Below are 13,823 nucleotides of genomic sequence, written 5' to 3' on the forward strand. Positions count from 1 at the left end.
CCCCTGACCACTGAGTCAGCCATGAAGAAGATAGAAGATAACAACACACTGTGTTCATTGTGGATGTCAAGACCAACGAGCACAAAATTAAACAAGCTGTAAAGAAGCTCTGTGACATTGATGTGGCCAAGGTCAACACTTTGATTAGTTCTGATGGAGAGAAGAAGGCCTATGATCGACTTGCTCCTGACTATGATGCTTCGGATGTTGCCAACAAAATTGGGATCATCTAAACTGAGTCCAGTGGGATAATTCTAAATATGCATTTTTCTCACCAAAAAAAGAATGTCTATTTGTGTTTTATTGAATATGCAAAAGCATTTGACTGTGTGGATCATATCAACTTATGGCTAAGAATGAGAATATCCTAGAGCACTTAAATGTGCTCATGTGAAACCTACATCTAGACCAAGAGGCTGATGTGTGAACAGAGCAAGGGGACACTACATAATTCAAGAACAGGAAGGAAGAGCATCAGGGTTGTATTCTTTCTCCATACCTACTCAATCTGTATGCTGAGCAAATTATCCAAGGAGTTGGACTCTGTGAGGAAGAGTGTAGCATCAGGATTGGAGGAAAACTCATCAATAACCTATGTTGTGAAGACTGTTGGTTAAGTGCCGTCGAGTTGTAGGTGACTTATAGTGACCCTATAAACAAAACCCCTGTACACTTATATAACTTTCATCAATTCTCTAACTTCATAGAGTTTCCGGAGACAAGCTATTTCGGAAGTGGATGCCACTCCTGCTTCCAAGCTTGTTTTAATCGGGGAGCTCCACCAAACACTGTCCACCATGGGTAACCAACCATTATCTAACCTGAAACATCAGTATCACAGTGTTCAGCATCACAGCAACCATGAGTTAGCTCTGTACGGCAAATGGACAGACCAGTGCTATATCACTTAGAAGAATGCTTGATGATTACACAACCTTTTTTTATCAGTACAAATTTTTAAATTTTTTAAAAAAATATTCATTTATTGTTTCTGATTTTCCTCACTGCTCCTTCCTTCCCACTTCCCCAGTCCACTTTGCAATGCACCTCTTATTCCAGAGAGTTGTAATACATATAATGTCTATTCATGTATTCCTTTTAAACAGTTCTTTCCCTCATCTGTTCCAACGTTCATTATCAATGTGTTCTGTTCCTATTACGCTACAGCCCTTCCATGTCAGTCCTGTTTTATAACAGTGGTGTTATGCAGTATTTGTCCTTTTGTAATCTAGATATTACACTGAGTATAATGTCCTCCAGGGCCACCACTGTTGTGTAATATTTTACAAGTTCATTGTTTCCAATGCTGCATAGCACTTCATTGTGTGAATGTACCATAATTTTTCAAATCATTTGTTTGTCAAGGGCACTTGGGTTACTCCCGTCTCTTTGCTATTGTGATTAACACAGGAATAAACATGGGTGTGTACACATCTGTTTGAGTCACAGCTCTGATTTCTTTAGGGTATATTCCAGGTAGAGGAATTACTAGGTCAAATGAAATTTCTACTTCCAACTCTTTGAGAAAGAGTCAGACTGCCTTTCATAGTGGTTGCTGCAAGGTCACCGAGGAAGGACAGAACAGAGAAAGATAGTTTATTGAGGAGAAACTGCCGGGATGGTTCTCAAGCAGAAGACCAGCCCCCACTAAGAGTTAGAGGGGGATTTTATACTTTCTTACATGGGAACTGGGGAAGGGGATGCATACAGATGCTTCCTTCTAGACAGGGAAGTGGGCTGGGATAGACAGGGAAGTGGGCTGGGATCTCAGATAACTGTTCTTGGGAAAACGGGGGTAGGGCAGTTTCACAGAGAGAAAAAGCACAACTGCTGTTTCCTGAGATTGGATTCTCTCAGTGGCCGTTCTGGGAGACCAAGGAGAGGGCTCTGCAGTTCTAACAGTTGCACCAAAAGACACAACCTTGGTTTCTAAAAGTGAGGAGACCTTGAAGCAGTTGTTGCAGAAGATCAAAGAACATAGCCTTCATTCAATGTGGATTGCATCTCAATGTCAAGAAAACAAAAATTCTTACCATTAGACGGACAGGCAATATCATGCTAGATGGAGAAAAGATTGAAACTATCAACAACTTAATCTTTTTTTTAAATACAATTTTTATTTTATACTGGTTCACTTAATATATATATATATAGTTTTTCACACCAGATCTTTCCCATTTCCTTCACCCACCCTTCCCTCCACCCATCAAACTGTGCAACCCTTTGATTAACCAACCCCACCCTCCTCCACTCCTCACCCCCCTCCCCACCTTGGGTCCCCATAGACGTTCTACCATAATGGTCTTATACACTAATTTTCCTTATGGAACTGAGTTAGTTCACTTAGGAAATCCTCTCTAGTTCCTCCCGAGTTAAGTAGTGACATAAAATTATTGCTCCTGCGTGCTGCATAGTACTCCATCGTGTAAATGTAGATGATTTCTCAATTGTGTTTGGACATTTGGGTTGGGCTGTTTTCATGTTCTTGTAATGGTGAATAACACTGCTATGAACATTGGAGTATAAGTCTCAGTTTGTCCCTCAGTTCTCATTGTCTTGGGGTATATTCCAAGCAGTAGAATAGCTGGGTCATATGGAATTTCTACGTTCACCTTTCTAAGGAAATGCGAAACTGCCTTACATAGTGGAACAACTTTATCTGTCGTGGATCCACAATCAATATCCTTCAGACTAGCAGTTGGGAAATCAGGAGACGTACTGTACTGAGAAAGTCTTTAGTCTTTAGGGACCTGTCCACATTATTGAGGAGCAATGATGTCAGGTTGAGGACTAAGGTGTTTCTGTTTCAGGCCATGGTCTTTCTGATTACTTGCTATGAATCTAAGAGCTATGAATAAAGGATGGCAGAAGAACTGATGCCTTTGAGCGGTGGTGTTGTGGAAGAGTACTGAACATCTTGTGGCTGGCCAAAAGAACAAACAAATGTCTGAGCGAGTGCAGCCAGAGTGTTCCTTTGAAGCAAAGGTGATAAAGCTTTGTTTCACACACTTTGGGCATGCTGCAAGGAGAGGCTAATCCTAGGAGGGAGACAAGATGATCAGAAAGGCAGAGGTTGGCAAAGGAGAGGATGACCTTTGACCAGATGGGTTGACACAGTGACTGTCACAGTGGCCTCTGGTGTATCAGGAAGTGTGGGGATGGCATAAGATAGGACAGGGGTCAGATCTGTTGTTTATAGGGTTGCTATGGGCTGTACTCGACTCCACAACATCTAAAAAGTCACCAGGACCCCTTCTGTAAAGACAACAGCCTACAAAATCACACGGGGCAGCTCTGCTCTGTTACATAGTGGTGTCACTGCAGATATAAAGAAACCTCTTAGGGTCCCTGAAACAGCAGCATGTCCCTAAACTGTGAGAACATCAATTTCTGTTCCCCAAAACCACTTCTTGTGGTTTTGCTGATGCAGCAGCCCTAAGTTACTAAGACACCCCAGATTCTCAAACTTCTCCATGAAAGAGAGCTCACAGCCTCAGCAGCCCACATGGACCCTCTGGGTCGTCCACTTACATCTGTACCCTCCCTGCGTCCCTGCAATCCCACCTGGTCCAGCACCTTCAGCTGGCCTGCTTCTGACACTGCACCTATGGTCACATGGCAGCCAGAGTGTAAAAATGTCAGCCAATCCCCCCTGCTCGGCCCCCAGCCCCGTCCCCACAGGACATCACCTCCAATCCCCATGTCCACTGTCTCTGTGAGCATCGCGCCCTCTGGGGGCTGCGCGGCCGCATCTGGATGGTCATTCCAGGTTCCCTCTGCTTGTCCAGCTTCTGTCCACAGGACACCGTAATAACTTGTTCCTGTGGTCCTCCAACTCCCACTACAATGTGAATCCCACAGGGCAGGGGCGGTCACGGCCACTGCGCCCAGCTCGAGGACAGTGTCCGCGCAAAGATGGACAAATGGACGCTGTGGGGTCATCCTTGGTAGCCCCTGCCCGGAATCCTGGAGGCAGAGCGATGGGTCTGCGGTGGAGCCTGGTGCAACGGAGGGCGATGGGGCTGCTCTCCAGGGATGGACAGTATGGGGAGGGCAGGAATGAACAGGAGGCTGCGGTCACTGTCACCACCTTCTGAGTGAGACCATGTCCACCACATGAAACGCCTGGTCCCAGGGGCCCAACTCGGAGCGGAGCTGCGTGCAGAGCGCAGAACTGGGCGCCCACAAGCCCGCAGCGGTCACCTCCGGACCACTCTGGGTGCAGAGGCAGAGCTGGGCGGAGCCTGGACGAGCTGGTCACGCCCCGAAGCACGGCCTCCAATCACTGACCACGCCCCTCCCACAGGCCCCGTCCCATGCAATTCCAAGGCCCCGCCCCACCCCTGCGGTCCTCTAGCGCCCGGCTATCCAGCTGGCCCCACTGACCACGCCTCTCTGCGTAGGCCCGGCCCCTTATGCCCCCGCCCCGCCTCATTTCCTAAAGGCCCCGCCTGGACACTCTGGTCACGCCCACACCTGGCCTGGGAATCTGGCCACGCCTCTCCTGGGCACGCGGCCGCCGAGTTCCTCCGAGGACACGACAGGGTCCACGTCCTCCTGCCACGCTCCGCGCCCTTGGCTGGCCCTGCCGTCCTCGCTACTGCGGCCATTCCTGACCACGCGACCACGCGTCCCGGGCGGGATTCCTCGGACCCGCCCTCTAGCCCCGCCCCAGACCCGCCCATCGCCCCTGGCCACGCCCCCACAGGCCCCGCCTCGGCGCCGGCCGCGGGGTGGGAGCCTCGCCGTGCAGCAGTGCGCATGCGTCAAGCGCGGCGCCCCCGACTCGGCGCTCGGCTCTGCTCGGGCATTTCCGCCTCTTTGTTTTAAACTCCGGACGGATTTTTTTCTCCTCCTCTTGGGGGGGACCCGAAGGGAGCGGCGCCCCCTCCCCCGCCCCCGGCGCGGCCCCCGCGTGCGCCCCGCTCGCTCGCGGCCCGGAGATCGCAGGTCAGTGAGTCCGCGCCCCCGCCGGGCCTGGGCCCCTGGTTCGCTCCCAGGCCTCGGCCTCGGCCTCCCCGAGCCCGGGAGGCTCCGGAAGCCCCTGCCCGCGTCCTGGGCGTCCCCTCGTCGGCAGGGCCCGCGGGGACCCGGCACCCTCGGCAGGCCGCAGGCCCTGGGCAGGACGCGGGGAGGGCCAGACCTCAACAGTGGTCACTAAGGAGGGCTGGACCCCGACACTAGTTTCCCAGGAGGGCCGAGTCCCGGGAGGTGCTTGGGACCCGGGGAGCACTGCAGTCGCCATGGACGGCGGGGTCCCTGACCCCGGGACGGGTCAGGAAGGGCTAGACCTCAGGAAAGGTCACCAGGAGCCCTGTGACCCCCCAGACCAGTCACAGCAGAGGACCAGACCCTAGAACTAGTCATTGACAGGGATCAGAGCCAGGGCAGGACAGGGAGGAGGTCTGGGACCCTCGGGTGGGCCACCCACACGCTGGATCCAGGCACCAGGACACAGGTCTGTCCCCTAGCAGGGGTGCGACCCCAGGTCCTGTCACCAAAGAGGGCCAGACTGCAGACTTGCAAGTGAGGAGGCGTGGGACCTGGGGACAGGGGACTTGGGAAGTCTGAGATCCCCGGACAGGTGGCCGAGGAGGGCCAGGCTGCAGGACAAGTCCGAGAAATACGGGGTTCCGGGAGAAAGACTGGTATCGCAGGACAGGTGACCAGGGAGGGCCGGGCCAGGTGGAGTCACTGAGTAGGAGGAGGGTGGGACCCGGAGACAGATCACCCCGGAAGTCTGGGTCCCCAGCACCTTGAACAGGCTGCTGAGGAGGTCCAAGCTGGGCCCCACTACGGCCACCTCCAGTTGGCTGACACCCTGACACTGGACCTTGAGGAGCACTTGTCCTGGGACATGCCCTCAGGGAGGGTCAGGAGCCCCAAAAGTCCCTGAGGACCCTCTGCACCCCAAGGCTGTTCTGTGAGGCATGCTGTGATCCTGGGGGGAGGGAATCCAGAGCACCCCGAATCCGTCTAGCCCCGGTGAGACCCTGGGCCTCTGGGATCCAGGTCACATGAGTCTCGCAGGTGTAAACCTGTCCTCTTGAGTGCCCTAGCTTGAACTCCTGGCCAGTGTCACAGACCTGAGACCAGTGTCACAGACCTGAGACCAGCATCACAGACCTGAGACCAGCCTTAGCTGGGACCCTGGGTGGGAGGTGGTGAGCTGAGCTGGACACCCACTGTCCTGACTCCAGGGCCTCAGAGGAGTCCACGTCCATACTGGCTCCATGTCCCAGCCAGGGCAGTGTCACCTCCCCAAACCCAGTGATTTGTCCCCTGCTCTGTTTTCCCACCTCTGGTCAGGGCCGCTGTCACCCCCCGGTCTGGATTCCTGGTCAGGTTCAGACAACTGCAGCTCCAACTCCCTCTCTCCCTCCCCCTCCCCCAACTGTCACCTGAGGATTCCCCCATCTCAAGGTCACACGGGTGCACTCTGTCCCCTGCGTCCCCAGTCCAGAGGTATGCTCCTGGGAGATGCCAGGAGCAGGGGACGGGTGGGGTCAGAGCCAGGGGTGCAGGCTCCTGTGGGGCCTCAGGCCCTTCCTCTCTGCTCTGCCCCTCCACTCCAGGAGGCAGAAGCATTGCAGGATCTGGGGGTGGAAAGTTGTTTCTCAGACCCTCTGAGTCAGCCCGTCTGTCCTTGAGAACTTGATGGCGTTTTTTTCCTTTTACCTGGAAGGAATGATGAGAGAGAACGGGTCCAGCTGACTTGGTGTGGTGTGAAGGACTTGGTGGACCTGCCGTCTTTGGCTTTGGAAAAAGCTGACCGGTGTGGCGGGCACAGACAGGGTCCCTGTTGTTGAAATAGGGAAGGAAGGCGGGATGCACTTCTGGAAAGATCAGTTGGGTTGGCACTGGGGCCTGTCCAGGTGTTGGGCAGTGGCCTGAGGCAGAGACCCTGAACTGTGCTGGGAGCCTGGCCCCCAGAAATGGACTGCAGACTGGCCGGTGTGGGCCCTGGCTTGTGTGTGGGACAGCGTCACTTGTCACGTATGGTCCCACTTCATATGACGCGTTTTCAGCATGGACTTCCTGTCACTCTGTCTGCCCGACTAGGCCAACTCAGAAACCTGTGTTAACACTGGAGACCCTTAGACTCATGGCTTACTCGTGGCTTGTTCTTTGACCTGTGTTTTGCTCCTTTCATTTTATATTCGCTTTGTGAGATTTTGGACAAGATTTCCAGGAGGAGTTACCCCGATGGGCTTGGTTTCCGGCTGACGGCAGCTGCGTGCTCGATGGGGTGGGATCATTGGCTCTGGGTCCTTGTTGACAAGTTTCCTGAACTGGACACACTGGAACCTGCCCGGTACCAGGCGGCGAGGTGCCGTCTTGTCGTCCGGCGCTGTGAGCCCCTGCCCGGTCCGGCCCCGTCTTGACTGTCCCTGCTGTGTGTGAGCCCATCGTTGAAGCCACTGTACCAGTCAGGCCATCTCATTGAGGGTCTTCCTTTGCCTTGGACCCTCTACTAGGCCGAGCTTGATGTCCTCCTGCAGAGATGGGTCCAACGTGTGTGAGACGCAGTCTGCATCCTTGCGTCTAGAGTTCTGGCTGCACCTCCAGGACGCACGTGTCCGTCCCTCTGACCATCCGTGGATATGTCATATTTATCCTCAGTTCAGGAGCGCTCACTCTTCTTTGCTCTTTCGTGGTCATCGTCCAGGTTTTGTGTGCAGCGCACAGGTCTCCACCGACAGACGGTTGCTGGCTGGTCTGAAGAGCACGGGCTGGGCATCAAACCCAGGTCTCCCCACAGAGGTGAGAATTCCACCCTGAACACCGCCTTCAGATTTGCTGGTTGTTGGGTACCATCGAGTCGGAACAGACTCAGCTGACCTCCAACTGGCTTTTCAGAGGCACTAAAGCGTGCGTCTCTGTCCCCTGGCGAAGCTGGTGGATTTGAACCTTCTACCTTCGGGGCTGGCAACTTCTTTTTCTATTTTCTGATTCTTAAAAGTGTGATCATGTGAGGCAGCTCTTCTGTTGTTACGTAAGAGTCGCCCCAACGTGTGCTATTGGAAACTCCTGTTTATGATCTCTCCATCTGGGAAGAGGCCCTGCCTCCCCGCGGTGTCTCAGGCCTGCACTGGGGGTGTCTGCTGAGCGGTGGTCAGTGACGGCTCTGCCTGAAGGGTCGCATCCAGGCGCACTCTCATGGCTGGAGGTGGACGTTCCCTGCCCTGTGGCCTGCCCGCGGGTGTGCTCGGCACATGACAGTCCTTCCCGTGGTCAGGGCCAGGCCAGTGGGAAGGTGTTCTTGTTGGAACTCCATCCTGGAAGTGACTTCTCTCCACTTTTGTCGCATTCTGTTGGTTAGAAGCAAGGCTGCATTTGAGAGGGGTGATGGGACAGACCAGGCCAGGAGCGGCCTTGGTGTTGGTGTGAGCCTGTCGTCCGTCAGGTTTTCAGCTAATGTGCGTGTGTGTACCCAAAAAAAGGCCTGTATAGAATATAAGGTACCAAAAGGCTGTCTGTTCATCTCTGCCAGCTGTCCCGCTGGGGAGAGATGGGAAGCCATCCTTTATGGAAGGTCACTGTCCAGAGTCAGCTCAGTAGGCTGTGGGTTTGGGCTTGTTGTTACATGCTGTCAAGTTCACTGGGCCTCAGACTGACCCCTTCAACAGTGGCTCTGAACCCTCACCTAATCCTGAGGCCACAGTCACTGTACCAAGCCAGCGTTGTCGACCGTCTTTCTCTCCTGTGCTGACTCTCTTACCCTTCCACCCGTGACGCCTTCTCCAACTGCTGGTCCCTCCTACTGATACATATCCTTCCAAATCCTTGCCTCCAAGGAGCAAACTGGTCTCACCCTCTCCTGGACACATCTTGTTTGTTCTCTTGGCAGTCCACGGCATGTTCCATACTCTTCTCCAGCTCCACAACTCAAAGGCATCGAATCTTCTTCTGGCTTCCTTATTCATTGTCCAGCTCTTAGTAAGCATTTGAGAAGACTGTGGCCTGAACCAGGTGCACCTTAGTCTCTAAGCTGGTATCTTTGCTCTTTAGCACTCTGGAGAGGTCTCTGCCAGCTGATACCAACTAGGTGGCAAATAGCAAGCAACCTATAAATAAATCATGGAGGTTGTGTAATCCTCAGATAGCAAATCCACTGCTGGCCAGTCCGTTCCAGCCCACGGGGCCCTGCCGGACAGAGCACAGCTGCCCCTCGGCTTTCCAAGGCTGATGTCTTGGCGGAAGTGCAGTGCTGGTGGGCCAGGGAGTCGGTTCTGACTCCTGGGGGCCCCAGCTGTGCAGACTGGAACTGTGCTCTGTCCGTTCGTGACTGATATGCTGGGTCCCTGGGCCTGACTCGAACCTGCGGCCTCCCAGTTTCCAGCCCCATGCTTAGCTCTTTGCACCACCCTGGGTCTCCAGGGCTGTGTGTGCAGCACGAAGTCTCTACAGTCAGTGGCCTTCTCAGTTGATTCAGCGAGTCCCTCTCGCGTGGTCAGTGGCCTTCTCAGTTGATTCAGCGAGTCCCTCTCGCGTGGTGCCATGCGTGTTGCATGTCCGTACCAGAGACTGGCGGTTCGAATCCACCAGCCGCTCTGCAGGAGAAAGATAGGCAGCGGGGGACCTGGCAGAGGGTCAGTGGTGGTGAGGACTGATGCCCGTATGTAGGCACCGGCCGGCAGCGGGCTGGCTTCAGGGTTAGAGGATCCAGGTTCCTCCGGTGTCGCTGTGAAGACCGACGTCACTGTGGCTCACCGGCCAGGCACACAAGCAGAAGTGGTGCTCGGGGAATGATAAGGTCAGTACGAAGTGGGCGGAGCGGTGGTTAAAGCACTCGGCTGCTGACCAGCAGGTCGGCCGAACCCACCAGTCGCTTCTCAGGAGGAAGAGGTGGCCATGGCTCTAAAGACCAGCAAAGTCTGGCCCCCCACATCTGCCCAGGAGGAGGAGGAGGAAGCTGCTCCCTGTACGCCCATGTTTTCTCCCGGTTTATTTTGATGGAGAAATGACAGGCAGGCCTCTGTGGGACGCTTCCCCTGAGCATCTCATATATTTGGGAAACTCGATGAGTGCAGGGTCGGTGGTTCAGACCTTCCCTGCTCCACGGAAGAAGGGCCTGGTGAGCAAGGTCTGTAAAGGTACAGACTACAACAGAAAACAGGTTCAGCCACTCACGGGAAGGTGGGTGGTTCGGTCCTACCCCTCTCCACTCAAGGGCCTGGTGAGCAGAATATTAAAAAAAAGACCCAGAGGACCACAGAAAACAGGCCAGACTGGCTTCTGACTCCTCGTCTGCTCAGGGCAGGACAGAGCCCTCAGGACAGGGCCGAGCCGCCCGCCTCGGGCAGGGCAGAGGGCTGTGCGCTCACTTGATAACCCACTGTGTCCCCAGGCTCCGCTTGTAGAGGTGGTGGTGGTGGTTGTGTGCGTGGAGTCTGCACCCCCCAGTAGCTGGCCCTCCAGCAGGTTTTCCGAGGCAACAGGTCACATGGGAGGGGACTGCCTGTCTTCCTGCAGAGAAGCCGGTGGATTCAAACCGTGGACTTTTGGGATTGTGGTAGAGCTTCTTTACCACTAGACCACCAGAGCGCCTTCCTATAAAGCTTACGGCCGTGAAACCCTCCAGGGTGGCACTCTGTCACGTAGGTGGACTCATTGCACTGAGTGACAGTGGACGTTAGTGCTGTGTGCTGGGAGAAGGGCATCATGCTCGGAAGGGTGGAGGGTCCGGTCCGTGCAGGAGAGGAAGACCCCGATGAAATGGATTGACACAATGACGGTGGCAGCGGGGGCAGGTGTGTCAGAGACAGATTGCCTCAGGACAGGGCACGGATCAGAGCCCTTGTTCTTTTGTTTGTTTGTTTGTTTTTATTATTTTGTGTGCGTGTACCATCAAATCTGATCTGACTGGTACAGGAGGAGATTGTCCCTCCTTCTCCAGCAGAGCATCTGGTGGATTTGAACCTTGCGCCTCTGGGATTGCAGTGCAGCTTCTTGCCACTAGGCCACCAGAGCTCCCAGAGCCTTTGTTCTTAAGGTCGCTGTGTGTCATGGTCAACTTGACGGCACAAAACAATAACTGGGGACTTCTGTCCTTTTACAAGCATTTCATGAAAACCTGAGGTCACACAACAGCATGTGCTTCTGGGAGGACTTTGCCCTGGGGATTGGTATGACTTGGGGGCTGTGCTCTGCAGGGGCCCCGGGGTCCCAGCCTGTGGATGGAGCTGGGGCCTGTGTATGCCACCCCTCAAGATGCCTGGGGTCCTGGGCTGGGGTGGTTCTGTCTGGATGGAGCCGGGACCCCTCTACATGGCATGCCCGGGCCTGTCACTCGCCTGGGGCAGACAGGTGTAACACAGGACTTTAAGGGTAACTCCACTGACCACATGAGCGGCCCCCTGGAGGACCTGTCCCAGCCTGTGGGGACCGGGTTGCATTACTGGAAGGTGGTACACTGCACACACACATACATAATCACTCTACGGACCACCCAGGGCTCCATCCCCTTGGGGTTCACCCTGCTCATCCGCAGACCTGCACACAGGCCTGCCACGGGGCCACCAGCCCATCAGAGAGATGCTTATTTTGAGTGGCCAGGTTGGAGACTGCCCAGGGTCATTGGCCTCTCACAGAGCTGCTTGCTGTGGGTGGCCGGGTCATCACAGAGCTGCTCGCCGTGGGTGGCCGGGTGGGGACACCCTTCTCCCTGTGAGGTAGCCCTGTTGGGTCCTGTCAGCGCTGTTCCACCGTGGTTCTTGGAGTGTTGTTGCGTGGGGACAGTATCCAGTCACTCGCCCGTCCTCACTGCACGTGTCTCACATTTGCTGTGACGGTTCGCTGTGCGTCCTCTGTGGAGCGACGGTGCGTCAGCCCTGCACGCTGCTTCACCCGGGATGCTCACCGGCTGTCTCTTCTCTCTGCCCCTTTTCTCCATACAGAACTGAACGCCGCCTGGGCCACCATGACCGAGAGCGCCGGCCGCCAGTCACTGGACATATGAGGACCGAGGACCGAGGTGCGGGCCTGGGCAGTGAGTGTTCTAGAACTATCCGTTCACTTATGCAAAAGCTCTGTGATGTTTGCTGAAATCACCAGGCGTTATAGTCCCACCAGCTGCAGAGCTTGGTGGCACCATGGGTTACACGTTAGGCGCTTACAGAAGGGTGGGCGGTTCACGCCCGGCCCTGCTCCTGCAGAGATGACCGCCTCGGGCCGTGTGGGGCGGTCTGCTCTGTCCTCAGGGTCGCTGCCACGCGGAGTGGACTTGATGGCACAGGGCTTTGTGCTTTTTTAAAATTAGCAAGCTGTTGAGTTGACCTGTGTCTTCACAAGAGCCTCAGGTCTTTATGTGAACGAAGAGAGTCGACATTAATGGAGTTTTTCCCTGGACACACTGGTGAGTGCTGGACATGCTACATGAACAGCCTCGGCCGTGCAGTGAGAAGTCACACGCAAGAGTTAAACACCCTGCAGCCCTCCCACGCCCAGCGTCTCCTGCTGGTGGAGGGGCTGCGGGGGACCAGGTCTGGGGGCTCCCGGGGTGCATGCAGCCTGGCTGCCCTATCTCAGGTCTCGACTGCACACTCCCTCACTGTGACTAGGTACTGTCCAGTCCTCTGGCCGCTGTAATTTTCAGATCTCAGGCAGGACAGTCCTCTGGTGTTGTTAGGTATCATCCAGGCTGCTGAATCTGCACCTTATGGGCCTTGGGCGTGTGTGTTGTTGGGTACTGTCCGGCCTGCAGCTTCTGCACCTTGTGGGCCTCGGGCAGGACATGAGTGTATGTTGTTGGGTATCGTCCAACCTGCCGGATCTGTACCTCGTGGGCCTCAGGCAGGACATTCCTCTGGTGGTGTTGGGTACCGTCCGGCCTGCCGGCTTGTGCACCTCGTGGGCCTTGGGCAGGACATGCACGTATGTTGTTGGGTACCGTCCGGCCTGCGGCTTCTGCACCTCGTGGGCCTTGGGCAGGACATGCACGTATGTTGTTGGGTACCGTCCGGCCTGCGGCTTGTGCACCTCGTGGGCCTCGGGCAGGACATTCCTCTGGTGGTGTTGGGTACCCTCCGACCTGCTGGCTTGTGCACCTCGTGGGCCTTGGGCAGGACATACAGGTATGTTGTTGGGTACCCTCCGACCTGCCGGCTTGTGCACCTCGTGGGCCTTGGGCAGGACATACAGGTATGTTGTTGGGTACCCTCCGGCCTGCCGGCTTCTGCACCTCGTGGGCCTTGGGCAGGACATGCACGTATGTTGTTGGGTACCGTCGAGTCCACGCCAGCATCTCACCGCAGCTCTGTGAACAGCAGCACAAGCCCTGCTGACCCTGGGTCGTGCTGAGTCTTACCCATCAGTGCCGCCTGCCTTGTCGAGGGTCTTCCTCTCTTTCACTGACCGGCTTCTTTACTGACATGATGACCTTCTCCAGGGACTGGTCTCTCCTGATAACGTGATCTGAGTGCCTGCTTCCCTGTGCACTGACCCGTGAGCACCATCCCGGCTGCACGTCCCTGGGCAGAGCCGTTCACCTGGCAGGCCCTGGTCTGCTCCGAAGGGTCCATTCCTTGGTCGTCTTCCTCACCGTGCAGCTTCCACCTGGCGTTAGCTGTTTGGCTGGTCGGTGGAGGGAAAGCTGGCCTGTGCTGCGTGCCTTCCGTGAGCCAGGCCCTGTTCTGAGAGTTCTGTGCGGGGCTGCTGACTGCCGGGCTTCCTCTCTGACGCGCCCATTGCCCTGATGAGCAGGTGGAGGGAGGCGCAGGCACGGTCCCGGCCAGGACTCAGCCTTTCCTCTTGGTTTGACGTGTGGTGGGTCACTCGTGGCTTTATTACAGACACGGTAAAACTGCCCACGGAGCACCTCA

This window comes from Elephantulus edwardii, unplaced genomic scaffold, assembly GCF_000299155.1.
Source record: "Elephantulus edwardii isolate Elephantulus edwardi_28Jun2011 unplaced genomic scaffold, EleEdw1.0 scaffold00129, whole genome shotgun sequence".
NCBI lineage: Eukaryota > Metazoa > Chordata > Mammalia > Macroscelidea > Macroscelididae > Elephantulus > Elephantulus edwardii.